The following is a 24,703-nucleotide window of genomic DNA, read 5'->3' as shown; positions in this document are numbered from 1 at the left end:
TTCTTTTATGGCAAATAACAAATTGAAAAGGAGAAAGAAGAGAAGATGTCTCTAAATACACTAAAATTGTATCAGATGTTTCCAGATTCATGTCTTTCCTAAGGGTTTCTAAAAAATTTCTAAGTCTTTAGTAACTGTTGACCACTTCAGTTCAGCCCTCAATTGCAATCTATTGAAAAATAAAGTAGAGAAACAGCAAAAAAGCATAACTAATGAGATTTCTATGGTCACAAAACATTAACTCATTTGATTTTCCTGAAATTCTGGCTACAAAGCAATTCCACACACATCGCTAGATGTTGCCCGTGGCTTATATTAGAAATGTCACTTGGCTGAAGCTCTTTGAGGGTATTACACATGTGTACAATATCCTGTTACTCCTCTAGGGTAGAGGATTTCATTGTATGATCAACAGCCTGAGGACTCCTGCACTGAACTTGAAAAATATTGGTTTGTCAAAGTGAATGCTGTACTCAGTGAATGTATGTGATCCCAATTTTAGTTTCTCTTAAGTGTACATTATCGTCCTACTTTTATCATGGTGCTCATTCAGAGAGCAACATTTCTCTAATTTAAATGAAAAGTAAGACATTAAATTGGAAAGAAAAAGCATAGTTTGAAAATCATTCACTGATCCTTCCTGAATACACCACAGAACTACAAGGCACAACAAAAAATTGGAAACACGGTTATGAATGTCAAGTTCCAAAGTTTCTTTTTCTGGTTGCCTTATTTTATTCACCTGCTTGCTGAACTTGATCACTCACCCAACATCCCTCTGCCAAACACTGCTAATCTCAGTGGAGAAATCAAAGGACTGTAAAACATTGTCTTGTTTATAGAGAAATTATAAGCTAGTATATGCAGACAACTAGTCACAGTTCAAAACCATAATATGTGAAAGTTACGTAAGTGATACCTATGCATCGTGTGAGACTGTGCCTGTGGGGGTGTGTGCACAATATATGATTAGTACATAATATTTTTATCCTCCTACACAGAGATGTTGATATATATTCACACAAATAAATGAGCATTTCAAAATCATACACACAATGGGCAACAATAATAAACTATAGATTAAGTTATTTGGCTCCCCTACCAAAATAGAATAAGTATAAATTGAATGTGTTTTGAAGCAGTCCCATTCATTTTTCCACAAATGATATTTAGTTATACTGCTCAGGGTAGAAAGAAGGATGTATGTATCCATTGTGCCTTTTGAGCCTTCCATCTTTTCTTGCCAAGCACATCAAAGAGTGTAGTTTCTGTCAGCTGGAATTCTGTGACATAAATATTCCCATGATGGGCCAGTCTGAAATATTCTCTGGAATTCTGGGGTCTTAATTTTTCTGTGGGACTAAAGAGCAACAGCCCACAACTTTCAGAGGAGAATCAGTTCTGAAGAAAGACAATCCATTAAGGTTGCCTGGAAAGTTACAAGTTTTCATCTGGGACATTCTGACTATGTTCAAGTAGTGCAGAAAGAACATTAAAACGAGAGATTAAAACTATAGTTTGTCGAGAGATGGATGCTGGCATAGGGTTCCGAAACTGATGCTCTGCTCTGACGGAAGCAGCCGACACCTCGTTCCTGATCCTTTCCTGAGTCTCTTCTTGTGAAGGCAATGTTTTTTGGAGCTTATTGGTCAGGCAAACAACATATGGCCAATGAATACTAGCACAATATTTACAAACAGTGACAAACTGTATACTCCTGAGGTTAGTTAATGAACGAGACACCCATTCTTGTACATATTATCATCCTTTTGTACCAATGCCTCCGCATATCCCTTTTTTAAAAGCAAGTCACTTAAATGCTACTTGTTTCATTAATGAAAAGACCACTGTGATGCCCAATGATAAGGTGATGGAAGAAGGATTCACGTGAGGGATGATCAACAAGCATGTGAAATACTGTCATAAGCTAATCTGAGGTCAGGTTTTAATTCCCTGGAAAGTGGAATGACAGAAGCAAAATCATGAGAATAAAAATCATGGATTATGTTCGGAAAAGGTCAACATGTTCAGAGCATAGAATTTGTGCAGAGAAGTAACAGCATAAAATGGTAAACCTGGCCCCAGAATCTCAGTTCCTGGAACTTACTCATACTTCCTTCTGGAGTCTAGAGATATCAGTCTGTTATTACTGGGTTGGTGCAAAAGTTGTTGCATTTTTTTGTCATTAAAAGTTTAGTCAAAAACCGCAATTACTTTTGCATTAACTTAATAATTGAATACATGCCTTTTAAAACATAGTGCATGCAGTCACATTCTCTACTGAACATTCATTGCTGAACAAGTTAGATCTTTCCTCTCAAGGAATGTTCATTCCAATGTGTATAACAGGGCTGGGGAAGGGAATGGAAACTGATAACAAACAAATAGGTGAATAAAAATATAATACATGAAGCATAATATTTTAAGAGCCCTTGTTATTTTGAGCATGTTTTACTGATGTGTTGGGGTTAATAGGAAGTATTACCTGGTGATCTGAATCTCCACTGAGGGAAGAGTGTTGCAGAAACAAGTGAAATCTGGAGGAAAAGACATTGTATTTAAATATTTATTAAACACCTAGTATATGCCATATACTCTTTTAGGGACTACCTGTGGTATCAGCAGAAAAATATCTGCCCTTTGGAGTTTACTTTCTAATGATAATAAATATACACATAGATCAATCAATCAAATATATAAGAAAGAATAGAGTAGATTAATTTCTGATAAGAACTCTGAAGAGGGTTAAAGCAGGGAACAGGCATGGTAATGCGTGTTGATGATGGTATAATTTTATAAAGGATAGTCAGGAAAAATTTCATCAGAAAGGTGACATTTAAACAAAGAGCTGAAGAGTAGCCACGTGCATATTGGAAGGAGAGGGTTCCAAATATAAGAAAAAGCAGAAAGCACACAGCCCCTTGTGCCTGGCATGTAGAGGCAAGAAGATTCATGTGACTAGAAGAGCCTGAGCAAATGAGAGATTAGAAGGCTTTGAGATAGAAAGAAATGGGGAGCCAGACCATAGTGAATGTTGGAGTCAATTTACCTATTAAGGAGTTGTCACACTGACCTACTTATATTGGAGATATTTTTAGAGGTAATTTTTTTTTTTTTTTTAAACTGAGCAGTCCTTTCTTGGTGGTGCCTGAACTAGTTTCGTCCCCATTCTAATCACCTGACAAGAAAACTGAGAGGTAAGCTATGGTTAAGTAGAATCCATTGAGATGTTATCTGAGGGGCTCAGAAACAGGCATGGAGCAGTGTCCAACACTTTTTCTGTAGAGTTCTCTTGATTGTGTTATAGGTACCATATAAATCATAAAAGGAGAATTGTAGGAAATTTGCTGTTTTCTTCCAAATAGCAGTAAAGCCATGTTATCTTAATATGAAAGAAACCTACTCATATCATGTGTTTTATGGCGTAAGAGATACTACTAGGTGAATCATTGTGATGGACATCCAACAGTGATTATGGAGATGGCTAAAACTAGAAGTTTGGTTATAACAGCAAACAATGGTAAGGATTATAATATGTCGTGTCTTACTCTTCTATCCAACTGATCATCTACTCATTAGATATCAAACTGCTCTTATTTATCCAGAGAAATCCTCCCAGTTCTTATGATGCCTAGTGTGCACACTAGAGCCAAAAGCAGTCACTCAGAAAACACTTGGAAAGTGATTAATAAGTGTACATCAAGTGTTCTGAAATAATGGGTGGTGATTTAATTTAAATATGTAAAAATGAATATTTTAAACAATTATAATCAACGGAATGCCATTTGCCTTACAAATAGAGATAAGTCATTTTCTTAAAAAATATATGGTACACCTGAAACATGAGCATTCCTAATCATGGAATTTGAAGTTTTTAAGATTTAATTTATAATCTAAAGATCAAATGACTTATCAAATTAATTACATTCCCTCTAAATGTAATGTGCTAATAAAATTCACACAAGTATGTCGCAATAGCTTTTTCAAGAAATATTTCACTACTGCAGATGGAACTAAGGAGAGGACTTTTATGTATCTTTCTGTGGTATGGTGAAAGGAATATTAGAAGGTAGATAAAATGGGTTCTACCTTTGATGATTTTGTTAACTAATTTATATGACTTTTGAAAACCACCCACATGTTCTTGCCTGCTTCCTCATCTATCAAACAGCTCTCTGTCCAGAGGCCTCACCCTGTGCCCACATTGTTCTAAGCACTTTATGTATACGATCTCATTAAATCTTCCCAATATCCATTATGTAAGACTGCCTCCTAATGAGAAGGTTAAGTTAAACTAGTTTGGCTATTCCTGAGGTCTTTTATAGCTCCAGAAATTCCAGTTTATTCAAATCAGTGTGTTTATTTCTCCATGGAGCAAGAGAAGAAATACCATGCACGAGCACATGTTAGTAGCTGACCAGGCAGAGAATCTGATGCCTTTTCATCACCTGCCTTAGCAACTTAATGGCACATGAATATTGAACTAAAATTTTGATGTATAGTCTAGATTTCTCAACCTCTGGCTACAGAGTTGGATATTACTACATGAAATATTACTTCTATCTGTAATAACAGAATCACTGGGGGAACGTGACTTAATTAGAACCTCACTGCAAAAGCTTGCGCAATAGCCTATTAAATGTCACAACTTCAGCAAATGCAGATTGTGGAAAAAGGCTAGTTTCTAGAAATATGTTCACATTATTTTGTTATAGGACAACTTATAACTTCTGTCACCGCTGTAACTTCACTAAGTGACTGTCGCTGCTGATCTTGAGGGAACAGAGATATTCATTAAAGCAACTCAAAGCAATAGTCTGTGTATTCCTTTTTTTAAAATTTGCACAAAGACATGCATCATATGATTAAAAGAAAATTGCCATATCGTAATGGTTCAATAAGCCACACGCACAAAATGATTTTTGTGGATATGTTTTCTTATCAGCAACTATCATTTCTCTTTCTAATGTGAAATATTTTCCAGGTAGTTTCAATATAAAGAAGAAATTGCTTTTGTGTGTTTATTGTTTATTAGTAAATGATCAGGTATCTCTATAAGAGAGCCAGGAACAAAAGAAATGTTTAAGTAGATAAAATACTATAATTTGTTTAAGTATAAAAGGAGATGGAAAAACAGATTCTTATTTAATAAAGGTTTGAGTACAGGCATGTTTCCTGTTACCAGCAATTATTGCCTAACTTGATAAGCCAGCATGTAGTTATTGGAAAACGCTTGCGAAAATAGAGTTATTACTTTACCACTGTTGACCTATAACTGCCTGTATGAATAGTCATGGCTCTTTATCACTGATTTTGCTTATGTCTCTGCTCTGATGAAGAAAGACAAGACGGTGGGTGCCAAATTCTGGAAATAGAGCAGCTCAATTACCATTTGGACTCATTTGAATCCCACAGGACCACACCACGTTTAAGTGATTGATATTGATTCAAGAAATAGACCTTAAATGAGCTGGTGTAACAGAGGCAAAATTAATCTCTGTTGAAATGTGAAAGAAATCATGATGAGGGAGAATGGCCTAAGGTTTGCCTCATGACAGGATCACGAATATCTATAGAATTTTAAATATTTGCTCTAATAATTAACAACAGAAGTTGATGTCAAGAGAGTTGGGTAACAGAAGCATTTAGTGAACCAGCTTTCACAGGACAGATGAGGAGATAGCCATGAGAGGGTGTTCAGTATTAGAAGAGCATCTGATTATGAAATGTCTGAAAGGCCTAAAGATAACACATCAAACTCTTCATACAAACTGTGTCATACAATTCAAGCTTTTCATCTTCATCAAGGTTTTATTTTGAATAAACTGCTATCTGTACTAGGCATTTTTATCCATGACAGTGGTGCTTGAAAAACTGTAGCTATGGAAATAACAAATAATTAAAGGTTTCAACCAGTTTGTAAAAACGGAAGGGGTTACTTAAAATCAGGAAAGAAAAAGATAAGAACACCAAAAAAATAATATTGAGGGACAATTAGAACAATTGTTAACGAGATTGCCTATGCATTCCTGTACTAAATTCACTTGAATCAAAGGAGGGAAAGAGCAAGTACTATTATGTTCCATTTGACATACTTTGCTTTACATTAGAACCAAGATTCCTGAAATTCTGGACCTCCAAGCTTTTTATATCTAACTTTATGGGTGTTGTGCGTTGAAAAGTGAGTAGTATCCAACAGATGTTAATGGGGAGGACTACAAAGGAGAAATGGTGCCATAGCTCATGAATGAAGTTTGTGTTACCACCAGGGGGCGAACTGTCAGAAGGCGCCCATGTAGGATTCCACATTGCACTGACGGGGATGGCCAAAGTGTTTCCATAGTTGACTGTTCTCATGCTTAAAATAGGTATAGACACATGGATCATGTTGATAACAAGAGTACAGTAAACCTTTTTAGCTATTGAAGAGTTTGAGTTTTCTGTAGGAAAAGTGAACCTATGGGAAACAATAAATGTATTTTCATAAAAATAAAAGTTATATGCATTTATCTTTTTATATTTATATTTATATACACCACACACAGAGAGACACACACCCTTTGATCATTTTAATCATAGTACTAGTATTTAAATATGAAAAGTATTCTGAAAGTAGTGAGTGTTTTTCGTCAGACCATCGCTAAACTCTGTCAAGTTGGCATCACCAATGTTGCTCAACTTTAATTTGAGTTTCATAAAAAGGTAACTTATTCTCCAAAAGCTGACTCTGATTGTCAAAAGTTAATAATGTAGTGTTGTCACTGACTCTGATTCTTACTGGCCTATTCTCAATCAGGAAATGGAGGCTGGTGGAACCAGAAGTGGTACCATGTTCTAGAACTTTAGGCTGAGCTTGATTCAGAGCTGAACTTCCACGGCGTCACAGAGAGTAGACTAGAAACAATTACCAAGGGCAGAACACTATGAAGAGTTTCTAGGTCAGTGTTGCTGAGGTAAATTCTCCAAAGCCTTTTAATAAAATCCAAATAGAGCAAAATGGACTGCTTTAAACTGATTACTATGAGTGTTCAGGACAGGAGTAGAAAGACAAGACCTAGAGGATATCTTTGGAGTAGAGAAGATAATTTCACAGGCTTTTAAATACAGTTTCTATGGCCAAGGAAAAGCGGTGTTTGCCGATCCCTTAACATCTTGTGTCTAGAAACTGATCCTGACTACTATTGAAATTCCAGGATACTATATTTTCTTGGTGGTCACAGCTTAAACTCAGTAAATTCCTTATGACCAAGTTATTTTGCACAGGTAGGTTTATGATAATTAGGTCTGCCTTAAAATCTGCTATTCCATTCAGTCTGGGATGGTATCCCAAAGAAAAGTAAATTATAGTTTCTAGTTACCATCTTGTCAATCCATATAGGCAAGGTAACCCTTATCTCAATTGTTCTAATTCTTTAAAAAATAGATAATTAGTATTTTTCAAGGCTAGTGTCTTCTCTATAACGTCTCTGGGTTAAGGGAGAGTCCGACAGCTCATGCTTCTAGTTTAAACCTTAAAAAAAGAAATCCTTAGGGAAAATCAACAACCCAACCAAAAAATGAGCAAAAGATCTGAACAAACAGCTCATCAATGAATTATGTACAGATGACAAATACGCATAAGAAAGGATGCCCAATATCATACATCATCAGGAAATTTCAAATTAAAACAATAATAAGAACTCACAAAATACCTATTAGAAAGGCAAAAATCCAAGACAGTGACACTAAACGCTTGCGAGGATGTGTTGTACAAGAATACTCGTTCGTTGCTAGTGGGAGTACAAGATGGTACCACCTCTTGAGAGTTAGGCAGATTTTTACAAAACTAAGCATATTCTTACCGTATAATCCAGCAATCATGTTCCTTGGTATTTGCCCAAATCAGTTAAAAATCTACATCCTCACAAAAAAAAAATGAACTTGAACTTGTATGTTTATAATATCTTTCTTTATAATGTCAAAATATGGAATCAATGAAGACATCCTTCAACAGGAAAATGGGTAAACCGTGGTATATCTGTATAATAGACTATTATTCAGTACTAAAAAATAATCTACCCTGCCACAAAAGTACATAGAGGATCCTTAAATGCTTATTACTAAGGGGAAGTAGTAAATCTGAAAAGGCTTCATGCTGTATTAATTTCAACTATCCCATTCTGGAAAAAGCAAAACTAAAAGAATCCATGGTTGCCAGGATTTGGGGAGTAGAGAAAAGATAAATTGGGAGAGCACAGAGGATTGTTCAGGGCAGTTAAACTATTTTGCATGATATTATAATGATAGATTCATGTCATTACACATTTTTCAATACATACAGAATATGTAACACAAAGAATGAACACTAATGTCAACTATGGAGTTTGGGTGATAATGATGTGTCCACATTCATTTAACAACAGTAACAAATGCAGATTCTGGTTGACTATAGGGATGGCTGAGTGTGTTTTAAGGAGATGAGGTATGTGGAAATTTTCTGTACTTATTGTTCAATTTTGCTGTGAACCTAACACTGCCCTAAAAAAATAAGTTTATCAACTAAAAATTAAATGAAGTGGCCAGGCACAGTGGCTCACATCTGTTATCCCAGCTCTTTGGGGGGCCAAGGTGGGCAGATGGCTTGAGCCCAGGAGTTCCAGACCAGCCTGAGCGACATAACAACACCCTGTCTCTACAAAAACAAACAAACAACAACAAAAACACAATTGGCTGAGTGTGATGGCATGTGCCTGTAGTCTCAGCTACTCAAGAGGTTGAGGTGGAAGAATCATCTGAGCCTGGAGAGATGGAGGCTGCAGTGAGCTTTGATCATGCCACTGCACTCCAGTCTGAGCAAAAGAGTGAGACCTTTTCTCTCTTTTACACACACACATACATACACACAAAATTAAATGAAGAAAGTCTTTGGGCCAATGAAAGAGCTCAACGAATCAATCATCTTCACACATTTCCAACATCATTCCATATTTTCAAATTGGTCATATGCACAAAGGGAGCTTCTTGAACTCTCACTGCACACCTTGCATAATAGAAGTTGTGTGTGATACTGCAATTTGATCAAGGTTTGAACTCGGTGAATCTGAGTTCAAACCCCAGCTTTGTAACCTACTACCCAAGTAACTTTGTGCTTGATGCATACGTTCTTCAGATCTGTAGTTTCATGTGATTTCTATAAAGTTTAAGTGAGATAATGTATTTGATATTTTTAGTATAGTTCCTGGTATAGGTACTCAAAAATATTAAGTGTTATTATTATTGAGAGGATAGAGAAAATGGAAGCTGGACATAGTACATATTTCTGCATATATCCTTCCTCCCACTCATACACACACACACATGCATGCACACACATACACACCTTTCAGTGCAGTTGTTAATATGTGACAAGTGAACTCATATTTTTCACGTTTAGGACAAATCTCTCATATTTCTTTAAAATGGGTGGTTCCCATATGTAAGTTTATTCATTAAAAACATTTATCTTTTCTTTTTGGGCTGTGTACCGGAGTCAGATATAACCTGCATGAGACCTTTGCTGTAGAATATTAGCATTTTTTAACTATTTAAAAACAGCTTTATTGAAATAGAATTTATGTATCATTACATCCATCCATTCAAAAATGGACAGTTCAGTACTCTTTAGTATATTCACAGAGTTGTACAACTGTTGCCAGAATCCATTTGAGAACACTTTTATTCACAGTTTGTCAGCAAGTCCTCTACAGCCCAAAGCAAACACTATAGATTTACCTACTCTGGACATTACATATAAAGGAAATCATAAAATATATAGTCTTTTGTAACTGGCTTCTTTAGCATGTTTTTCAAATTTCATCATGTTTTAGTATGTTTCAGTACTTCATTCCTTTTTATTGGCATATAATACTTTATTTTATAAATACATGACATTTTATTTACCATTCATCAGTTGGGTGATAATCAGTTGGGCGTTTGAGCTATTTCCACATTTTAGCTATTATGAAAAATGCTGTTATGACCATTGTGAATATAATACACATTTTACATGTAACTTATATATATCAATATTATAGTTTACATATCTAATTGCTAGAAATCCCTTTTTAAAATTAATTAAGATAAATATATTAAGTTACCTACCTGCAATCGTTCAAAAACTTCTAACTAGTGATCAGTGTGCTCTATATGTGACAGTAAAATAAATAGCCACTTTGTTTTTGCTATTATCTAGTCTCCTATTTTCCATAGAAATGGAGGCTAAAATCTACATTTCTCATTATGCCTTGCAGCTAATCGGGACCATGTAAGTAAGTTTTAACCAATGGATGTGGATGGAAGTGCTTGAAACTTTTAAATCCTGCACTTAAGGAGTATATTTTATTTCCCTTTTCTTCTTCCCTTCTGCTGACTAGAGTGTAGAAGTGACAGTGGGAACGGGAGTAGCCATTTGGGACCAGGAGATGCAGATATTCTGAGAAGTGTCAGAGAACAAACAGAAAGGTCCTTGATCCCAAATAACACGAAGTTGCCATATCAGCTCTGAGCTGCTTAGTTCATACTCTGTTATATTGAGTCTTTCTGTTCAAGCAGCTGAAACTGTTAATAACTGCTAATAATGAAGGTACATCATCTACAAAAAAAGTTTATGTTCTTCATGGTAACCATTCACTATGCAAAAGCTGCTGTGTGTTTTTTGATTGTTTGTTTTGCTTTTTCTTTGTCTTGAGTATTAGCTACTCTAGAAACATTCTCTTCAACTTTTTCAATTGGGTTTTATATAATACTCTTCGTAGACATCTCACCTTCCTGGACCGTTGTTTATCAATGTTTCTCTGAAATTTTTTGTTTTGAATGGAAATTACACTCTAGATCAAAACTGTGAAAAGTAAAACAGATGATTCCTCTCAAGATAAGGAGGCAGTTCGATTATGAATCAACTTATCTTTCAATCTCATGTATTTCTTCAATCGATCATTAGGCGGAGATCATATCATACATATGGTAGGATATGTGTAACGACCTGGAGTAATCAAACACAACAATACTCTGAATACTTATTGAGCTTGTGATGAATTAAATAGGTCTCTCTAGCCTGTAAATCCACCAGGGTTTCCTATGTTGCATCGGAAAGATTAATAAATAAAAGACTTCACAGGCATTTCATATACGTAAAATTTCATTTTGTTCTTTGTTCACATGGGTCCAATCTGTTAAGTTCAAGAGCTGGTCTTGAGACTTGAACATTGCCCTAGGAAAAGACAGCCTTTTTTTTTTTTTTTTTTTACTGCCTTCAGATATTGCTGGAACTCAGAATGAATGTAGAACTACATTGCCAGGGTTGGTCTGCAGAGTAAAGATGGGATGATGTCATAGCTCTCACCTTTTCTTCTCCATTCCTGCCATCACTGGAGCATTTTCTTGCCATAGTTATGGCTTTGGATCTTAGACATGGTGCTTGCTAGTACTCCATATTCTTGGTTTCCACATGGCTCCTCTTCCTGCCACAGTTCCAAAGGATGGGGTGCTGGCAAGGATGTTATAAGTATAGGGTTATTTCCCTTGAGCCAATTATTATTCTCTTCTGCTTAATTTTAGATTCCTTTTGAATGTCTCTTTTTCTTTTTTTCTTGTAGGTTTTCCTTGAAAGCCCCTCTGCCAATAGTGTCAAATACTGTCATTTCCAATACATCATTCCCTTTCACTCCTTTATGGGGGAACTAGGGCGAGAGATGGTTAACAACTGTTAGGCTGCAACCATTGAAACTAAAGAAAGCCACTGAAACACTGCTGTGAAGGAGCTTTCACCAGGAGCATGTGTGCAGTGGTGAGCAACTGTAAGCCCTCTTTAGCTCTTAATTACCCCCACACAAAGGGCAGTGTTTGCTCCTCGTACACATGGGATTTACCCGCCTACTTTTCATTAGTGTTAATGGGGGTCTCTATGTATAAATCCTCTTTCCTTCTCCCCAGTATCAATGGTGGAATAGATGCCAAAAGAGCTTTCTGCTTTTTCGCTTACTGATTGGTTTCAGATGAAACACAAAAGCAAATCTCTGAGCCCGAGCCCACTCATCCTCCACACACTGCACTCCAGGCGCTATTAACACTCCTGAGACTTCTTTTCTCATTTGCTGTCTCAGGAGTGGCCAGAAACGATTGCCACATTGTGTCCCCACACCCCCTCCAAAGCCCTTGAAAATCGCTTTTCTTTTTTCTCACATCAGCTTGACTTATTCTATTCCTCTTGATACAAGTAGATCAGCATAAGGATCAAAAACCAAAAGTACACAAAAATACAAATTTCTCCTTCTTACATCCCACAAACTCGGTTTCCACTTCCTTCATGTCCTCCAGGGACCCAATTCCATTTCAATGTCCTACCTCACTTGAGCCTGTGTGCTGGAGAGTGAGGTCATCTTGCTGGTGCATTCATCTCCCCTAATCTATCCTTGAACTTTTCAGGATCCTCATATTTATATCTTAATTAGTTTAAGGATTTCTGGAATCTCCAAATCCTCACCCAAATATTTAGCTCTCAGCTTAACAGCACATTATTTATTAGTAGGTAGGAACTGGCCAAGTTTCCATTAGTGACATACAGAGTTCTCTTCGTTGCTTTTCATGTTGGTCCTAAATCACACATCCTACTGTAATGACTTTCTTTTCTTTAATTTTATTGGTTGGCTTAAACCTCAGCATACTTATTGATGAAGTTTCTCAGCTACCTTGAGTGTAACACAGTGAAAAGAGGGATGTTGGTTTCTCTGGCAGCAGTAAGAGGCTTCAAAATGAGAAAGAAGAAGGTCATACCAAGTCAGGACCAAAAGCCCAGATTTTTTATTCTGCTACTGACTGTAAGTGCACAGTTCGCGTCTGTCGGGATGAGAAAGAGACAGACGAGAAAAGGCAACATAATGAAGTATTTACGATGCCACCTTCCTTGTCAAATAACAAAAGCAAACATTATTCTCTTTAGTAAAATTATTGAAATCTAGAATGAATGTTCATTGATTTATACTAGTATACACAAACACACACACACACACACACACACACACACACTTCATAGTTGGAAAACCTCCCCTTGAGCCAAAATTACGTTTTATTTTAAGGTTGGTTTTGCTTAAAGGATCTGATAAAACCAGATTAAAATTTTCAGAGATCTAGTTGCTTATTTCAGCATTAAACCTTTTAAAATGTTATCCGTAATAATGAACATGCTACTTTCCAGCTTTACCAAACACCACTATGTTATTATTATAGTTAATCCTCAAGAACACCCTGATATTCAGGGATTACTGTTCCATTTTTAGTAGTAAGAATAGTAAGGGATCTGTATGTTTTCTTGAGTCCCTCTGACACACATCTTTTGTCACAAATCTATGATGTTTTCCTTCGGGATACCTGCTAATTTTAGTTATTTTCCAAATATTCCCTCTGCTACATCTCTGACTCCATTCTTTAGCTGCAAAATCATGGAATAAGTAAAAATATCAAGACAAAATAAAAATGTTAAGGACAAAGGAACAGCAAAAATATTGTCTTTCTCCATATCCCAGAAACTCCCTCCTCCTCCCAGATACAGGCTTAATATGTGGCATGTATGGTGGGAATAGTCCTCATTGAGGTTAAGAGATCTGGATGGGGAAGGACTATTGCTCCTTTGGAAGCTGTCAGTATAGACATCATTAGATTTATGTTTATAAGGGATAGGTTCTTGACATTAGGTATGGCTTTAAGATGCTTTGGTTATCTGTTAATTCCTCATGTTCCAAGACTATAGAATCTTTGTATTCATTAATTTTTCTAAGAATCCAACATATTCAAGGAAGTAATATCTGATTTACTGATGAAAGTCATTTGACTAGTTTCAAGGAATTCTGAGTGGGAGCGTGAAACTCTGTCCACCTTTCCAGGAGCGCCACAATGGCTTGCTAAGAAGGAACAAACGGTCTTGCTGATGAGATATACAGTGCTTGATACATTTTCCACCAGTGGGAGCTACATCGAAAGATGAAGTGAGGCACTTGGGGAGGAGACTCCAAGCTTGACTCAACATACAAGGGTAAGGGATGTCATTTATTGCTCCTGATATGGAACCAGTGGGGACAGGGGTTTTGAGGGACTGTAGACATGGAACAATCTGGCTGATTATACAACAGTGATAAATGCCTTAACAAAGCATGCATCTGAATTAGAAATGAAATAATTTGAAAGTCAATGCAGCATAGACTTTAAATTGCTTTTGGCCTACATGCTTAATACACTTGCACACTCGCATAATAATTAAGCCTGGGAGTTAAGTTCTTAGAGAGCAAAGCGATCACTCTTCCTGGACAGGCAGGAAACCTGTAATCCTTATATCCACACAAGTCTAAAAAAGTGGATAAACTGAAAGATGCTCTTGTGTCTTAAAAAGGCTGAAGCTTATGTGTATGTGTGGAGGGAGCGAGAGTGAGTATATGTCGGCTTATAAGTAAAATTACCTATCCACACAAGCTTCTCATTCATGTATGGAAATGATTAATGTCTAGGGGCCAAGGATTTGCACTTCTGCAGCTCGAGCAGACTTGGTTTGATTGGATGTAGGTTCAGTGGCCATTGTTCTCTGCATAATGAGAAGAGACCTTGCATATTAAAGGTTTACCCACTTTCCTTTTGTTGCCTCTGTTGACACCCTCTAAGGATTGTTATGAGAACTAAGTGAAATGAAGAATGAAGGTAAAACTCAGCACAACACAATAGTCTGCATCGAGTGAAAGTGCTCAGTTAATGGTAGTTGCTGGGACGTTCATCAACATCATGAATAACCATAATAAATAGACATCTAGAGCCATGAATGGACTTGCTCAAGAGGGCAATTAAATCAGTGGCCCTTGGGCTTGATGTTTTATTTCCTTTGAAAAATATTGTTGAATCCTTATTATGTGTGCTTACTATAAGGAATACAAAGATGAGTAAGACAATTTCAACCTCAAAACAATGCATGATTCTGTGAGAGTGAAAAGAGAGGGAACGTCTTGTGTATGAATAATAAAGGGAGTAAACCAAAAAGCAGGAGAGAACTGGGATAAGAGAGTGAATGCTGAGCCTATGAGTACACTTGTTCCAATTTCATATTGAAACCTAAAATTGTGCTGCTCCTCCTAAATCATTTCCCAGTGATTTTCTTGCAAAAGTACTAGTTCCCCCGGAGGGACAGAAGGACTGACGCTGTGGCTCATATTAAATCCTGTCCCAGCTCCTGGGTAAAAGGGGGAATTTATCTGAGTTTAGGGTAGTGTTGCTCAAATTATGGTCCAAAATCTCCTGCCTCACAGATACTCAGAGTGCCTTTTAAATGCAGATCAGTTTCAAAATGTATCTCAATTGAAACTGATCAAATGTATCTCAGTTAAGATACAGATCAAACGTATCTATTTCTAATCTGAATCTCTTGGGAGTAAAAGCCAGAGTCTACATTTGAAACCATGTCCTCAGGTGATTATTTTACCCACCAAAATTTGCAAATCAATGGTCTGGGGCAAGTGAGAATTGCACTGCCAGTGATTTAAATGAGGGTCTTGGTTAGGTGTGGAGATAATATCTGTGGTCTGTTTTCTATCTCTCTACTGCTAAGCTTAATTAAATGTACAGTAGATATCAGAAAGGGAAAAAGAAAGAATAAATGATGGAAAGAGGTGAAAAACCAAATAAATTATCCAGGGATGATTTGAGACCTCCCTTCTTCTCAAGGACACATGGTAGTTATATGTCAAAGATATAGACAGCAAATACCTAAGCACTTGTACCTTCCTTCACACCTTCAGCACCCATAGTAGTCATTACTCATAGGTAACCACACTTGCCAGCAGAGCCCTAACATTGTCTCACAATTTGTTCCAACATATCCCTTCATGTAATCACCTTCAATCAATTGGAGTTACTACGGGTGATGAAACCTTCATGCCATACTGGGAAGACACAATTAATCCTTGTTTTCTTAAAAGAAACAGATGGGCAAAAAGTCAGTTCTTCTACACGAAGTGTCTTTGGAGGGATTTCTGAGTGTGCTTACCCTCATTTTCCTTTCATGTACTTGGAGTTATAAGACCGATGTGGGGCTAGGTCCTGTTTGGGATCACGTTTCCGGAAAATAAAAACATACATTATGAGGCTATCAGGCTCAGAGTGAACTCTGGGGTAGGAAAGAATTCTGTGGATGGTTAAGGTGCCTCTTCTGCTAAATCTTGGTGAAAAATACTCAGTGCAAGGTAGTGGTCAAAAGACAGGTTCTGCTACCCAGCAGCTGAGTCACATCAGTGACTTTCTTATAGCATGGAGGATAGGCAAGCTCAGACGCTTCCTTTTCAGCCTCCTCATCTGTGAAATGAAGGTGATAACACCTTTGTAAATTGAGTGAATTAAATGAAAGAGGGCATAGTGTCTGCCAGATGAATGCTAGTGACTATTAATTTATGCAGATAAACCTACCTGGGCTTCTTTTCTACATTAGAATGTTGAAGCTGGCTGTGGCAACTCACATCTGTAATCCCAGCACTTTGGGAGGCTGAGACAAGAGGAATGCTTGAGCCCAAGGGTTCGAGACCAGCCTGAACAACAGAGTGATGCCTCATCTGTACTAAAAAGAAAAAAATTTAAATTAGCTGGTGTGGTGGTGCATGCCTGCAGTCCCCATAACTGGGGAGGATGAGGAGGGAGGATCACTGGGGCCTGGGATTTTGAGGCTGCAGTAAGCTATGATTGTGTCACTGCACTCCAGTCTGGTTGGCAGAGTGAGACCCTGACTCAAAAAAAGAAAAGTTGAGACCCTGAAGACAAATTAGGATATTGAGTTAAACAAACAAACAAACACAAAACAAAAACCACTTCATATTATTTTTATAGTTCTAGCTTGAGTGGCAAAAAGAATCTTATTGGACTCATATATAATCCCATGCCATTCATCAGAGTGAGAAAGCCCAAATATTATTAGAGTTCAAATCCAAGTAAAAGGAAAATATGTTTTCCCTGCTAAGATCTCTGGATTATCCTAGAAGGTTTTAGATTAAATGGCTGTGACCAAGGGACGTGGCTGAGTGACAATGTCCAACAGAAATAAGTAACTATATGTAGAGAAAATGCCGTGTAAAGGATTCATACATCTTTTCAGCAATACAGTAAAAGACAGGTAAGAAAGTTGTAATTCTGACTCTTTGGCTCTCCTGGCATTAGTGGCTTAAGAGGCTAACACTGTCCTAGACTTTTCTTTACAGAATTCCCTGCAATCAATTTCCAGACTTGGAATATGCTGTGGCACCTGCTCTGCTAGAGGGAGCATCTACTGGCTCTCTTCCGCTTCGTTTTGGGAAAGTAATGAACTGTTGGTTATAAACAGTTGAAAACAAATATCAGAAGGTCATTGTGCTGCTAAACTTTGATATATTGAGAAACATGAACTTTAGCGGGACTTCTAAAGTACTGTCATGCAGGAGGCGGTAGAGTAAGTGGCTTCATCTATCACTGGTGAAAACATGGTACAGCATCACTGCTTGAAGGTTGAGCATGAAAATACTCAACCCTGATTAAACGACCATAATTCCTCAAGTCTGGGACATGGTTGGCAGACATAGGAAGCTGGGGCCTTAAAATATAAATTGTTGGAATTTATAATGCACTGTCAATCTGTCAGGGAAAAACAGCATTGGAGTCTCTCTAAATTCACACTATTGAATAATTATTTAAACATTTTCAAGAGCCAATTTGCAAATGCATTGCAAAAATATGAAAAAAAAATTATATTTTTTTTCTTCTTTCAAAGAAATATACTGGGCAATTTGCATAGAATGGCAATGCTTAGTGTTTCTTTAAAATTCATGCCTGCTTTGTTAGCTTAGGTGACTTGTTACTGGTATTTTAAAGTATGGATTTTGTAGTTGGGATAATTAGGGATGCTGAACAGTAGAATTGTTCTTGAAATTTCAAATAGTTCCACTGCAGAAATGAAAAATTGCTGGTGAATGCATTTATTTTCTTCGATGAGGAAGCCTTCTACAGATAAACTGCACCATTTCAGTTATTTCAAAGAACAGAATAACGTGCACCTAATTTATTGGAGCAAGAAACCAAGCATATGTCTGGCACCCAGAACTGAGGCTTGGGTTAGGCTTGGAACTATGTGGAGTCACATCCCTAGAAATAAAGGTTATGTAGTTTCCTTTCTCTTTTGAACTAGTTGGCATATGTACACAGGAGTAGTTAATAAATACTAGGAAAGAAGAGATTTATTAAGACTCTTAAAAGTGTAAGCCAATGAATTGCTGATGAGGATTTGAAAGGAAGTTGTACAGATCTAAGACATGTTGTCTGGTCAAAGCAATAAGTGTTTATTTAGTTCTCTTTACATGCCTTGCTCAGCATCATAGCAGATAAAACAATGGGAAGATTCTTTCAAGTAGCTTAACATCTGGAGAGAGAAAACTCAAGTCAATAAGCATTCGGTATATATAACTGTATGTATATGATTGTTACAGGAAGCAAAGGGGGTCACATGTATTCTAGAAAGAAAGAGAGTAATATTGGTTCAGTAGTTGGGGAAGGCTCAATGGAGTAGGCTGGGCATTGGAAAAATCTTGAATGATGAGGACAATTTTTGAAGTTGAAGAGAACATTCTCAAAAGTAGCTAGAGTAAAATGCATATTAGGGATTGTTGATTTAACTCCTGAGGCTGGTGGAGGGAGTTCAAAGAGGAGTTTCATGAAAGATTAGAGAAGTTACAGGATAGAATGCTGAGAGTCTTTCTGGATTTGCTCTACATTTTATCAGATTTTGTAACTTCCATTAATCCACTAGCCCTTAATGTGCATTTTCCTCTAGTTACTCTTTTCTTCACAGAGGACCTGATGTGTGTGTGTGGTCTCACCATAACTTCCTCTACACAGTTGTACAAGGGTTCCATCTAATTCCTGTTCCTTTAAGGGCCACTCGGAAGAGGATGGACTTTCTCCTCGTCACACTCTGTACATGTGTCTCCCTCTTCTTTCTCTCACCATATTAGGCACCCAGGGAGTCATAACCATCTTTACATACTATAAAGCACCTAACATAATGCTTTGCTTTAATAAGTACAGACTAAATGCCAGTTGGTGTGAATTTCCAGTTCTCAATCTTTCTGTAAATAACAGAAAAGTTGCATAATGCTCAGTGGGCAAAGCTGGAAGTGAATGCCGCCTTCTTCAAGATTGAGCGGATGAGTGCTGCTAGATATTAGAGCTCCTTGAAGATTGGATCTGTCTTATTCATTGCTGTGTTCCCAGTGTCTTTTTGCAACACCTGGCACAAAGAAAGTGTTGAGAATGTTTGGTGAATGAATGAGTGAATAATCATAAGAGGCCACAATGCTATTCATACACTGTATGGAGCTCATTAGTGTGTCTTCTCTGCATCTCTCAGCCCTATCTGGCTTTACTAGGTTCAAACAGGGGATGTTATTGAGAATAGTCAAAACCTACCCAGATAGGGTGTACACAACTCCAGGCCATTCTTCCTCTGCCTTTTCTTCCCATGGGGGCAGTTGCTCATAGAGAAAGCTATAAAAGGGTAAGCTGCTATGGAAGTTGACAGACAGAAACTTTATTCCAGATCTTTATCCTAAGAATCAAAAGAACATGTCTTCTAGACACAAGAATACATAATGACAGTCAGGATCTTTCTTTTATCTTTAAGTCAAAGTGACTGAGATTTGCCTATAAGCTAGGCAAAATTCTGGCTATGGCTTCAGTACTGTCCTTAACCTGAACATTCTACTACTACAAATAGCATATTATCTGTATTTTCTGTGGGTTCCCATGTAACAGATTTTGAGAGGTATGTAATTCACTTTTTCTGAAAATACTTACCTTCTGTTTGGGATTTTAAATGAAAATAGATTCCATGATTAATGCAGAAATATGACACTAAGGTGTTTCCTGTAACAAACAAACAAAAATACTGTTTTTGAGTTTCTAAATGATATGCCAATGGAGGTCACAAATCTCATTTGGACCAGTTATCCCCATTTAAATGATGAACTCTAGAGAAATTTAATGCTAAATGAATAATGATCATAAAAATCAGAATTATAATCATATTGAAGAGAGTATTTAACTTCAAAAGTTAAGTTTGTTGTATGCATTAGGAACTCTGAATACCTATAAATTATGTACATTCTTCTCACTATTTATTTTGTGGGTCTGCTTTGGCACCTTTGGACACAGGATTTGTGCCATATCTCATTGCGTATTGACAAAGCAAGAAGACTTCTCCTCCGAAGGTGGATACCCATGTGCTCCCACAAAGGAACAGGCGATAGAGCAGAGTTAGCAGGTGCAAGTATTCGGCCTGGTTTTGTTAAACTGAATCCACATAAGGCATTCTATTCAATGTGGGGATATATCTCACTAGTTCAAAGTGATTCATTAGCACAAAGAAATAGCAGAGTGGGAGAGTTCTCAGAGCCTTTGGCAAGCATGTTAAAGCAGGCCCATGACAGATGAACTCAATGAACTAACAGCTTAAGTAGCAGTTGGGAACTGGGAGTGCTGAGAAATGAATGGGCTGACCTTATAACAGTGAGCAAAACTTCATGACTAGAAAACACAAACTTTTGGGCCCTTATGGGAGCATGTATCCCATTATGTAGCATTTGAGGGGAGGAGATGGGGGCTATACAGTTTTACATGCCATTAATTAAACTTAGCATAGAGAGGCCACTGATGTCTACCTTACTGCCTGATTAACATACTGGGTCAAGAGCGTTAGATATTTACCGACTGTTTTTGCATCAGAAACCGTAAGGGAAATGGCCCCTCAGAGATACATCTATAATTCATGGAGTAAATCAGAAGCTGTGCATGAAGGCTGACATTGCTATGCATTCCCTTCCCTTATTCAAGTGGGAGTTAGCCATGCATAAGGAAGGTCACATCAGACTGTGTGATTCCATTTTGGTTTGTGTTTTCAACATATTTTGGATATCCCGAGGCATGGCTAAGGACACTGGGGGAGAATGGGAAACGTAGGTTAAATTAAAGGAGGCTGATTTATTTAGTGGATCTTTCAAAGAGCTGCAAGCATCTAATTAGACAAAAGCAAATTATTAGATTATGTAAAGATATCTCATAGGCACCACTATCAGATTAAATCACAAACACACACGTGCGATTTGTTTTTATATATATTTATATTTAGTATAGCTATAACGTTAGCCATGGTGGTATTTATTTTGCCCAAGTATTTGTATTTACCTCCAATTTTTTATCACACTCTATAAGCTGTGGGCTTTTTGAATAATTGCCTTTTATATCTTCAAATATACGTATACTGTGATTTTTAAAATCAATATATTTATTTCAATATACAATTTTTCTGAACTAAATGGTAAACTATAATATTTTGAAAGGTTCCTTACAAACAGTTAACAATTTTAGCAAGCCATTAATATAAATTAAGTGGACAAATGAAAATAGCTTTTTATATTACTATGGAGTTTCTATTTTCAAACTCAAAGTATTAAAATGGGAATTGTAAGTCACCCATGAGGACTGTGTAACTAATCAGTTTTACAATTAGACAGAAGTTCAAAACTATTCTTTTCTAAGCACTGAAGAGCAGCCTGCCAGTCTCACTAGGTAACTGGGGGCTGAACAAATCCCTTGCCAATATTGGGGTGATGTGGCTGGCAGATGCTGATCAGAGACTGAAATAAAACGTAGATGGTAGAACATGAAAAAAAAAAAAAAAAAAAAAAAAGGGCTATCCAGCACTATCTCTTACTGGTGCTCCAACTCTCTTCTGAATGTATTTTAGTTTAATCAGTTTGAAAAGGTAAAAACTATCCCTTTCTAATAATTTAAGTCCAAATTTTAAAGTGCATACAAACTGAAAGTGACCTGCTTTTAATAACAGCTTTCAGTCTGTTGAGCATTTTCATGCCTAGGTTGGGCAATAAGATTCCAGAAGAGATAAATATTATGTGGGTCAGTGGGCTGGTTTTTATTGCCTTGTATATTATAAGGTAATATGAAATAAGATATGTGCAATATGAAATAAGATATGTGCATGCATTAAAAAGACTGTTCATCCACTGGTGATTGTTAGGTGTGCAACTTCGCCTCATGTGTAACATGAGTCTTCGTTCATACCAATTTTCAAACACATCAGCCTGGTCTTGCCTCATTTTATTTCAATGCTATTACTCTCCTTCATAGGCGTATGTTTGCAAAACTGCACTCTATGCCTATATTCTGGGACCATGACACTTTCCATTTTCCTTCCAACCTGATGTCACATACTCATTCAATCTAAAACCCTCGCTTTACCTCCACCATAGCTAAAATCCGTCTGAGTCTGTTTTCATCAGCCTGTAGGCACAGGGAAGATGTACATGCCCAAGCCATCACAGCAGACCAAAGGCTGTTGATTGATCACGTGGAATTGGGTACACATTCAACGATGTCTCTACAACTGCCCAGGCTGGTTAAATGTGGGTAAATTATGCACATCTGCAAGCCAGCTGTTGCCTTCAGCTCGATCCCAGTCAATGCAAAAAGCCCAGGAGGTCAAGGAAAAGAGCTTTTCAGTTCTCTGCTGTATGTACACATGGTGGTGCAGGTGGACCCTTGCCCAGTCCAAGTGTCAGAATGCCGAGACGGAATTGTGGACACATTGACCCTTCTTCTTATTGTTTTCATCTGCATTATGTATTCATGGAGTTGCACGTATTAGTTAAGACAAGTACCCTAGAAACAGGAAGCCTTTGTTCTTTTTCCTACCGGCTGAAAATTACCAAGTAGAGTTAGAAAATCTTCCTAGATTCTTTGTTTATTTCTTTATTTATATTTGTATAAAACGTAGTGTGCTTCCTGAAACAGAAGGATGACAGAAATTGGTTTGCAAAGGACTTGGTCAATTGTGTTTGTTTAAAAAGATGAGAGGAATTCAAAATGAGATTATTCCTTGTCAGGATAACATTCACCTTTGACTTTCATTCTGATGTGGCCCCTGGAGAAAATATCAATCAAAATGGAAAAATAGAGAAGAATTAAAGTCAAGGAGAACCTCAGATAAAATATGTGGGAGTTGGTTAAAAAAATGTTACTGGTATTAGTAACAATCTAAGAGTTTCTTTAGGAGGGTCAAGAATAATCTGAAAGGAGCAAAGACAAATTTCTTTAGCAAGACAAGAGATCAGAATGAATGAGTAAATCAGGCATTAATGAGCAGATTGAGAGTTCCTTTGGGATGCTGGAATTGAAGACTTTCCTCCCAAGTCTCAGTTTCAGTTGCTTATATGAAATGCTTTAACAGGCACAGGCAAGAAGCAAACTGTATGGTTACCTGCTCTCATCTTTCTTATTCGTATTTTCTTCAGAGCCCAATTAAGGCATGTGCACCTATAGGCAAGGAGGTAAAAGTGATTCTTTCCCAAATACTGAGTTTCCTATTTTTAGGCCTTTCCTTTAGTTTAATTTTTCCCATTACTTTTTTTTTCCCCACCAACATGCTCAATTTTTTCGAAAGAAAGGAAAAGAATATAATTCAATTGCCCTATAAAGTTTATTATTGTATTTTCTTCCAGGAACAATTACACTTTAATCACAAAAAGAAAAAGTCCTACCAAAATCGACACTTTGGGGATTTCCCTACCAAAATCAGGAAATTTCAGGAATGCTGGTGGGCATATTTGGGGGCTTTGTGACATGTTTTGAGTCACTCCACATATCACCTCTCTACTCTCTTAAATATAAAGCTAGCCAGTGCCTATATGGGTCTCTGGGCATCTCCTTTAAAGTGGCATGTCTCATTACCTATTCATAAGGCATGCATCATGGTTATGAGACAGACAAACAAGAATGCAAAAGCAGGTTTGGAGAAGGAACTGTCTTAGTCAGTTTTCTGTGGCTTACAAGAAAATACCTGGAACAGAATAATTTATAAGGAAAAATATTTATTTCTTATTTGTATGGAATTTGAGAAGTCCAAGGTTGAGGAGTCCTCTCTGGTGAGAACTCTCTTGCTGGTGGGAATTCTCTGAAGAGTCCGGGGGTGATGCAGGGTATTGCAAGAATAGGGCTGAGTGGACTAACGTGCTATTTCAGATCCCTCTTCCCCTTCTTATAAAGCTACCATTTCCCCTCCCATGATAACCCATTAATCCATTAACTCACACATAGATTAATCCATTCATAAACACAGAGCTCTCACAACTCAATCACCTCTTTAAGGTCCCACCTCTCAATACTGGCACTTTGGGGATGAAGTTGCAACATGAGGTTTGGAGATGACTTTCATACTACAGCAGAAAGGAAAAAGTTTCTATAACACTTTGAGTACAGACATTTCTCTCTTAAAGAAGTCTTGTTACACCTAAGTCATATTTGTTAGATTCTTTGAGGAGAGAGAAACAGCTTGAATTATCAACATACTTTCCCAGTTTGCTTTATAAAACCAAGTGGCTATTCTCTCATTAGTGAAAATCATAAACCTCTGCACCCTAATGTCCCTGTAGCTAAAGACGTTTTGCTTTTCTCTTATCCCTTATTTCCTCCTTGATTCTACGAGACTTGTTATGGGTAATGCTTGCTCCATAGAAGTTTTAATCGAACAGCTTTCTCATTTTAATTTGCCTCTAGATAATAGTTTGCTTTCTTAATTAATGCTGTAAAAACACACATTATGATCTTTACCTGAAAGATGTTTCGATTC

General features: G+C 37.1%; 1 long non-coding RNA gene across 2 annotated transcripts; it reads left to right on the top strand.

Annotated features, from left to right (window-relative positions):
- The first annotated feature begins 6,870 nt into the window (after positions 1-6,870).
- On the top strand, positions 6,871-23,664 carry LOC126958753 (uncharacterized). 2 transcript variants are annotated; one of them, XR_007727283.1, is made up of 3 exons: positions 6,871-6,938; positions 13,896-14,044; positions 23,577-23,664. It is a non-coding gene; the product is annotated as an uncharacterized LOC126958753 (long non-coding RNA). The 2 variants fall into 2 exon arrangements; XR_007727284.1 differs by having other exon boundaries at positions 6,886-6,953.
- The last annotated feature ends 1,039 nt before the right edge of the window (positions 23,665-24,703 follow it).

The sequence above is a fragment of the Macaca thibetana genome, chromosome 7 (assembly GCF_024542745.1).
Source record: "Macaca thibetana thibetana isolate TM-01 chromosome 7, ASM2454274v1, whole genome shotgun sequence".
Taxonomy (NCBI): Eukaryota; Metazoa; Chordata; class Mammalia; order Primates; family Cercopithecidae; genus Macaca; species Macaca thibetana.
The sequence above is the reverse complement of the archived record's forward strand: the minus strand, read 5'-3'. Positions and strand labels throughout refer to the sequence as shown.